Raw genomic sequence first — 9651 nt, 5'->3', positions numbered from 1 at the left:
TGTTGTTGTCATTGATGTCAACATATTCTTGTGTTTTGATGTTGTAGAGAGTTGTTTTGGTGTTCCTGACTGATCTTCTCAATGATTCAACAACTAGACTTTGAATTCACACCTTAGGGATTGGACATCCAACTAAGTAGTTATCTTTCATCATGAAGGTTCATTTAGTTATAAACCTGGGGCGTATACTTTAAATGGGTCTACAAAGTATATGCACTAGAAAGACTAAAATATTCACCTTTCCTATTGCTTGAAATGAAATGTTACTGAAGGAAAATATCGAAAGCAAGTAACTGAAATGCTTGAAAGGAAAACTAACTAACTTCTGAGAAACAAATAGGAAAGATAAGACTTTATCCATGATCAACAAACGAGGTTCTACTCAGTTTGCAGTGGTTGCAAGAACAGTCATATAAAATATCCCAGTGGCTGCAGGAATAGTCTGGGATTGAGATAATGCTAAGTACAGAATGAAGAGTAACTAATAAAAGAAATCAAGGGAATACTCACTAAGTGGGCCCCCTTATTAAGCATCCAAACAACTGAATCAAATGCCTGGAACTTAAAGCATCATCTTTATTAATCCAAAAGTACTTGATAACATAACAACATATTGCTAGAAGTCTGTCTCTTCAACTAAATCATAACTTTATTACAAACTCTGAAACTATTCTTTTTTTCAACCACCATATAAGATAAGGTGGAAGATTATTAAAAAAATGAAATTCCTAACTAACTAGCATACCACTCCCAAAGTTCAAGAAGGATGCTTTTATTGAACAAGGAGAAAAATAAGGTAAAGTTACAAGCATTGAGAATCAATCAAAGTCTGTTGGAACAACAGAGAGAATCTAGCGTAACCTCTGACCTAAATTTACTCCTATAGAAAAGGAAATAATTAAAGTCTTCAAATAAGTCATAAGGAACCATCTTGAATCACTAGTTGACTCTTTCAATGACAATTCTTGTTGTCTCTTTTATCGACCAACAACTCCATGATCTTTATTGATGAGAATCTTGGACTGATTCAACATTCTTCTTTAGTCCTGCATGAAATTGTTAACGTGCACAAATATAGGCCTAATTATCCCTATTAAAGTAACATTCAAAATCTACATGCAACATTACCATGGATATTCCTCATAGCATAATTACCTATTATATTACATCAAAAAGGAACATATATCAAACGAGTTCATGTCATATGACCACACCATCAAAACATATAAAGTCTTATCACTTAGCAAAGGTTCTTAGCTCAAAAGACATATCTAGACTCCTAATGTCCCAGTAATGACACATAAACATAGATAGCATAGAGCCATTCTTTTGGCTCATCATTCCCCCCAACCTAAAGTCTTGCTTGTACTCCAAAAGAAGATGAACATGCCACAGTCCATCCTTTTGCCTAAATCCTATAATCAATAACTTGAGTTTGTCCTGAGCCTCCTGTAGAAAGACTCCAATAAAATCCCTTATTACTCTCAAGTATGTCCCATCTAGATTTTTTTGCTATTTCATCAAATGAATTGACATATCTATTGCAGTCTGGTATTGGCCATAGAAGCATAGGTGGCTGAAAGAGTAATGGAAGCCAATTATTCATTCTTGTTCAACCCAACTGAAGGTACCACAAAGTTCTTTTCAAGATTGCATAATAATTCTATAAAGAGTGTGGTTCTACCCTTTTTAATTCCTCAATAATACTATTCCACCTTCTTGCTACGTGACCCAGAGCTGACTGTGCCTCAAAGGGCCTCATTTTCTTCAAACTCCTTGTATGCTTCTTCCCTCAAGGCTAACATTTTGGGTTTAAAGTCAGGATGATACAATAGTATTTGCCAATCATAATAAAGTTTCCTGGGATTATCACTCTCTTCTCTTATTGGCAAAGTAATTCTAAGTTCTTCCTCTTGATAGGTCTTAGGTTCTTCACCTATTGCATGTTCATTATGAATCTAGGACATTAGTGCTCTCAGATGTATGTCACCAATATATAATAGAGGGTTCCATTCTTTATCATGAGGTACTGCATAGTTGTGGAAATAAAACTCACAAAGTAAGTTTCTAATTACAACAGGAGAGTCGTGATAAACCTGATAAAATTCTTGTGCAGTTTCCAAGGAGTGATCCTGATCTGAAAGAATGCTGGAAATTTTGAAAGTGAGAAAACATTCCTTTAAATACATTGCATAGACGCTAGGTGGTGATCTACACTCAAGGATGTTGGGCACCATGGTCACCATAGTGTCTATTTTCCCCTTAAGAGTGACAATCTCCTCATCCCTCTTCTTGATTTCTTTCTGTAGTTGACACTTCTCATTTTCCCATTCTGCTTCCTAGTCCAACATATCCCAATATAGATCGAATGCAACTAAAACCCAAGAAAAAGGAGTAGGCCTATGCCTAACTACCCAAAGTTTCCCTTTTGATTTCCTTTTCCTTTGTTCTTCAGTTAACTGTCCTTGCTTTTATACTTGTACATTCACTGGTTCTTGTGCAGGAGTTTCTTTTTGTCCTATTTCATCTCCCTGCTCTCTTGCAAAAGTTGCTTCTTGTTCTGTTCTAGGAGTTTGTTGTATTCCTTCCTGTTGTGGTTCCTCTTCAATGACAAGAGCTTGCCTTTTTGTTGTAGGAACTTTCTCTTGTTCCATCATGGAAGCAGTTGTTGCAGGACCTGTGCACTGTTCATGTTCAATTACTCTCTCTACTACTTTCACCAAATTATCTAACCCACCTAGCCTTACTTCATCATAATATTGCCCTTCTTGAACTTCTTGTTGTTCTTTAGTGCTCTGCTCCTCCTCAGAAGTCTGCTCGTTTTCAGAACTTCCACTCATCTCCTCCTCCCGCTCAACTTCCTCCTCTCGCTCAACTTCCTCCTCTTTTGCCCCAGACTTGGGGGTTTTGGAAGCCGAGTTTGAAGAAACAATTTGGATGGGTCCTCCAAATTTCACATTTGAATTTTTCCATGGCTTTCCTCTAATCCTATGGCTTCTTCTTTGTGGCATAGTTGGAATACTCCTATGGGTTTTTGTAGGTTTAGATTTCTTTGTAGTTTCTTTGAACCAAAAAACTGCTATAGGATATGTAGACACCCAAAATTGTCATGTCTAATTAAATAAATATTTTATTTATTTAATTATCTAAGCCTAATTCTTCTATTAATTAAATAAATCTTTATTTATTTAATTAATTCATTTATCCTCTTCTAGCCTTATTTCTCATTTAAATAAATACATTTATTTATTTAAATTATCCCTTTCCTATATTAAATAAATATTTTATTTATTTAATTGCCCTACTTCTTCTATTAATTAAATAAATCTTTATTTATTTAATTAATTCATTATCTTTTTCTACACATGACACATGTCATTCATCTCTTATTTCCTACACTACCTACCCCTTTCATTATTTTGGTATTTCTTATACCTACCCTCTAATCCTAGCCGACCTCCTTTTTACACCTCTCAATCTTAACCCTCCATTTTCTATTGTGTCTTCTATTTAAGGAGATGCCTTCTTCATTACCTAACCCTAACTACTGGATCAATTGACTACACTACAATTCTACTTGCAACCACATTCCGTTCTTTGTTGAGCTCTTGTGCATACAAAAATATGAGAGCAAGCATATCAAACAAGATCAATGGAGATAGGAAGAATGGAGATCAAAACCCTAGTGGACATGTGATGGTATAATCTTTGTGATTTTTGAGTTATTTTGCTTTGTCTTAGGTTATCTTCATATGTTATGGTGGATCTTTGTTCATTGTTGGACTAGGGTTTGGTGGTTGAATCCATTTTAGTCTTTCAATATTGTTGTTTATTGCTATCCATTTTCACCATATACAGGATATTTTGTGACAACAACCTCCTTTTTGTTTTTAGGAGATTTTGCAACTTCCTAGTTTCTCCTTCCAATGGTTGAAGTTTCTTCTTCTAATTCATTCTCAAGTTTCCTTTTTACACTCTTAACACTTGAGGACCCCTTTTCTTTTTCTAAAGTCTTCTTAAACTTCTGCCTCTGCTTTAATCTCTTAGGGCTTTTTGTACTAGGTCTTTCCTCAACAGTCTTAGTTGAATTTTTCCTCTTTGCTTGTTTAGGGTTTGGGGTTTCTTCTTCTATCCTATCCTCAATTGACTCAACCGCCTTACCTTTTTCCTTACGAGAAGAAGCCCTAGTTTTTTTGGAAATTTTCGTTGGAACATTTGTATCGGTGGCTGCTGGAGTCGACTCAACATTGCTACGAGTGACCTCCACTGTAGGAAACTCTGCCGCAGGAACACCCTTAGAGCTTGAGGCTCCAAGAGAAGTTTTCCTTTTCTTTTTATAAACCCCAGTCTCTCTTTTAGAATCCCTTTGCTAGCCCCTATAATCTTCTACCCTAAATTCCTGAAGTGAGATAAATTCCTCCCAAGATAATTGAGAAACATCCCTTAATGACTGTTCAACTAACAATTTAGTTAAATAATGGTGACAGATCAAATTTGAATTACCTTTTTGAGTTTATGTGGCCATGATCATCAGAAGGTTAGACAACATATTTGAGATGTTCATCCTAGTTCCATGCCTGAGATGGCTGAGTAACTTAAAGTGAATTGAGTGCAAACAGGAATGCCTCCCTTCATAGGTCAAATATTTAATTATGTGAACAACTGCCACCATCTATTTGTTTGGTAGAGAGATTCTTTTGGCCCCTTGCTTGTCAACAATCAATGTACGATCTCCATGTCTTATAAATTCGGCTCTAGCACTCGTGACATCCTTAGATTCTAGGTACTTCTCTCCTTCAACTGGTAAACCTGTCACTTTTGCAATCCTTTCTTCAGTGGCCAGAATTCTTAGACCTTTAACATTTGCTTCACCATTAGAGAATGTCATGGCAAACTCGATGGCTATATCTTCATTGAAATCATCCATCTTCAAAAAATAATTCAACCATCCACTCTGAACAATTTCTTGACCACATACTTGGTCTTGAAAAATAGAGGTATGGACTGTAGGTTCGTGTCTTATCAAAGAACCCCCCATTATTCTCTTTTAGCTCAAGTTCTGCAATACTTTGTAACCTTATGTTTCAACTTCTTACCAGCGTCTCTTGTGGCTCACAATTTCTATCTTTCAAAGAAAACCCTTTCTAGACAAAAATGACAAAAAACAAATGGCGACTAAAAAGGTGACAAGACAGTGTAATTATGGCTCATAAAGGCAAAAGGACAACCCAGAAAGGCAACTCATACAAAGCTTCAAAAATAAAAAATGCATTCGTTTCTTGTATCTCTCATGAAGTAAAATTTCACAATCACTTTATTCACTTAACTTAGATTTAATTTTTATTAAAAGTGACATAAGGTATTGATGATGTGGGATGTAGGAAAGTCAAATCACACGTGGGAATATCAAATCATAGTGCACTCCCCCCAACCAAAAGTGTGCCAAGTGTCCTCACATGGCATAAGATAAATTATAGGAAGGTTATGAGGAATATACATTGGAATAATGATGCAACTAATGAATGATTCTAACAAGAAATAATTTAAGCATTAATTTGTGATGTACTTGGAGTGATGTGGCGTCATGCAAGTCATAGTCCTCTTGAGCTCACCCGCGGTTAACTTAATGAAGGTGTTGGAAAAGCAACTGCATGTGAAGTGAGGTGGAGTGAAATGAAAGATATGAAGGTGAAATGGAGCGAAGTACGGAAATTATTATGGAGAAATGACTTCCAAAAGTATGGAAGTGTTTATTATGAATTGTTATGGTTGACTAGTCAGAAGGAAGGATTGAGAGCCCACCTGCATCGACTGCAGGAAAATCGGAGGTTGAAGCAAACTGATTCAGGAACTCTTCTTTGGATAAGGGCTAGTGATGCAACTTCAACCTATTCCCGTTGACTAGCAATTTGAATCTTTCAAGATCAATTGTTGTGAGTGTAATTGCTCCATTCTCAAATACCTATGATACCTCATATGGGCCTAACCATCTTGTGTGAAGTTTTCCCAAATTATATTTGTACAGGGAATCACATAGGAGAGCCCAATCTCCTAATTGAAATTTATGTCCTTAATGTACTTATCATGCCATCTGATTCGTTGGTTTTGCAGGATTTTAGTGTTTTGTAGGGTTGTTGTCCTGATTTCATCTAACTCATTCAGCTACATGATCCTTGATTGTTGTGCGACAATGATATTCATATCTAATTCAATTGCTATTCTAAGAGTTTTATGCTCAAATTCAATGGGCATCATTGCTTTTTCCCATATAGCATCTCAAAAGGAGTGAACCCTGTTGTTGTCTTCCAAGATGTCCTATATGCCCAAACTGCTTCTGACAATCTAGCTACCCAATCTTTCCTATGGAGATCTACAATTTTGGTCAGGGTACTTTTAATATCCCTATTGGTTATCTCTTCTTGACCATTAGCTTGAGGATGGTATGGTGTAGATTTTTTATTCCTGATAGTGTATTCATTTACTAATGCTATAACAAGTGTAGATGTGAACTGTGCTCCTTGGTTTGTGACAATTTCTCTAGGAACTCCATATCTTGTGAAGATTTCTTCATACAAAAACTTGGCAACCTTGTTATCTCTTGCATGTGTCATTACCTTAGCTTCTACGCATTTAGTGATATAATCAATACAAAATAGAATGTAAGACTTACCACTAGAAGGTGGATCAATTGTTCCTACAAAATCAAGGCCCCACTTATCAAATGGTGTTACCACTACTTGAGGATGCAAGGGCATTTCATCTAATTTGGTTGGTTTACCCATCCACTAGCACCTATCACATTTCCTTGTATACCTAGTTGCATCTTTATGAAGTGTTGGCTAATAATATCCTATGTTAAATATTTTGATAATTGTTGTTTTTGATGCAAAATGTCCACCATAGGGTTCATCATGGCATGCATGCAATATATCATAAGTCTCATCTTCTCTCACACATCTTCTCATGACTTGGTCTAGACTTGTGTAGAATAAACATCCTACTGTCCATGTGAATTTGAAACTCTTCTCAACAAGTAGTTTTCTTTCTTTTGAAGAAAAATGAGAGGGTACCTTTTGAGCAACTAAATAGTTGGCTATATCAACATACCATGGTGTTTGAATAACAATGGGGAATAGATGCTCATTCGGGAATGAATCATCCATGATTGGTGAATCATGATTTGTTGTTAATCATGAAAGAAAATCTGCAACTACATTTGCTTTTCTCAGTTTGTCTATAATTGTGATATCAAACTCTTGCATCAAAAGAATTCATCTGGCCAACCTTCCTGAGATTGAAGGTTTGTTCATGAGATATCTGATTGCTGCATGGTTGGTATGATCAAAGAATTTATACCCACTTTTATAATGTCTAAACTTATTAAGAGCATAGATGGCTGCTGACATTTCCTTTTCTATTATTGTGTAGTTAAATTCAACGCCCTGCAAGTTTTTGCTGACAAAATAAATTGTTGTTTATTTTTTTCCTAAGAACACTCCAATTGCATAATTAGATGCATCAATGTGTATATGGAATGGAAGTTCCCAATTAGGACTTGAAGGACTAGTGCATGAGTTAATGCTTCCTTCAGCTCAGAGAATGCTTTCCTGCATGAGTCTGTCCACTGAAATTTTGCATATTTAGTGAGGAGTGTATACAGTGGTACTGCAATTTTACTAAAATCTTTGATGAATCTCCTTTAATAGCCTACATGGCCTAAAAAACTCCTTACATCTTTTTGTTTTGTAGGTACAGACAAATTAGAAATAACTTCAATTTTTGTTGGGTTCACTTGAATTCCTTCATGAAAAAGATAGTGGCCAAGGACAACACCTTCCCGCATCATCATGAAGCATTCTCACCATTTAAAGATAATTTATGGTCTTCACACCTTTGCAAAGTCTTCTCTAGGTTACTTAATGCTTCTTCAAAGGTGCCACCATAGGTAGTGAAGTCATCCATGTATATCTCCATACAATCATGAGAAATATTTGAAAACATGCTTATGACTGCCCTTTGGAAAGTAGTTGGGGCATTACATAAGGCAAATGGAAGCACAAAGTAGGTATAAGTCCCCCATGGGCATGTGAATGTTGTCTTCTCCTATTCCTCAGTTGCTATTCTTATTTGGTTGTATCCACTAAAGCCATCTAAGAATGAGAAATATGTCTTTCCTGCTTAGGAGTCCAGCACTTGGTCAATGAAAGGGAGAGGGAAGTGATATTTATTGGTTGCAACATTAAGCTCCCTATAATATACAAAAACCCACCACTTTCCATATTTCTTAGGAACAATAACCAGAGGTGATACCCATTCATTGTCAGAAATAGGATATATTAATCCTGCATTTAGTAATTTCTACAGTTCTTGCTTAACTATTTCCCTCAATGCAGGGTTGATTCTTCTCCGAGGTTGCCTCATTATTTTACAGTCTTATTTGATGTAGATTCGGTGTGTGCACAACTTAGGATGTAAACCTTTCATATCTTTGTAGTCTCATACAAATGCTTCCTTATGAGACATTAGTACTTTAGTTAGAGACATAGTTTGATCTTGAGTGAGATTATTATTAACATTCAACCATTTATCTGGAGCCACTTCAAATTTGTTAATCACTTCTATTATAGATGCTGTAGGAAAGTGTGGCACTTGTATTTCATTTGGGAGTAGTGTATGCAGTAGGTCTGTGGATGTAGGAGATCCTACAACAGAAGCTAGTAGTAACAGTTGTAAGGGACATGTGTTTTCTGCATTACAACCTTTAGTTTGATGAGGGACACCATATTGATTTTGCAAGATATTAGAGAGCACATCCTCCTCTTCCTGAAGTTGCAAGAAGGGGTCCCTTCTTATCATCATCAATTGTTGTAGTGTATTGACTTCATCAAATTCTTCCTCTATATCTTGCCAAATTGGTTGCTCTTTCTCAAGTTGGGGTTTTGCAGGTGGGTATAGTGCAAGCTTTTTAGTTTTCATCCCATCTGAGATGGTCATGTCCCTTGATCTACATCCTATGAAGGCATTTGTTGTGGCTAACCAAGGTCTACCCAAAATGATAGGGTACCCCCTAGTGTTTCTTTAGGTGAGAGGATAACAAAGTCAGCTGGATATTGCTAGGAATCCAGTGTTACAATAAGGTATTCCACCATACCGTCTGGTTTAATAGTAGAACTGTCTGCAAGCTGTAGAACAATAGGTGTAGATCTTAGGGTAGTGATGTTGAGTTTCTGCATCACATCTTTTGCCATGACATTTATTGTTTCTCCAAGGTCAATAAGAGCATTCTGAACTTGAATTTCATTAATGACTACTCCTACAACAAGACTTTCTGGGTCTGAATACTTAGGGACACAAAGTTTTCCTAGCATAATATCTGCTAACTGGCCTACAACATGGACCGTTTGTGGGTCTTTCGTCTTCCTTCCTATCTTTCTCAAACAAGCTTCTTTAATTGCCTTTCTATATATTGGAACATCTTTTATTGCTCAAAACAAAGGAATATTAAGACACACATTCTTTAGTTGGTCGATAATATCAAACATGGACTCTTCTTTTTGTTTTGTTGGCTCTACTTCCAATCTTTGAGGGAATGAAGGTGTAGTGTCTGATTCTTGTTGCATTGGACTTGATCGAACAGGTGGAGTTGTCTCA

This window comes from Cryptomeria japonica, chromosome 6 (assembly GCF_030272615.1).
Source record: "Cryptomeria japonica chromosome 6, Sugi_1.0, whole genome shotgun sequence".
Lineage (NCBI taxonomy): Eukaryota > Viridiplantae > Streptophyta > Pinopsida > Cupressales > Cupressaceae > Cryptomeria > Cryptomeria japonica.
This window is presented reverse-complemented; position numbering follows the sequence as displayed.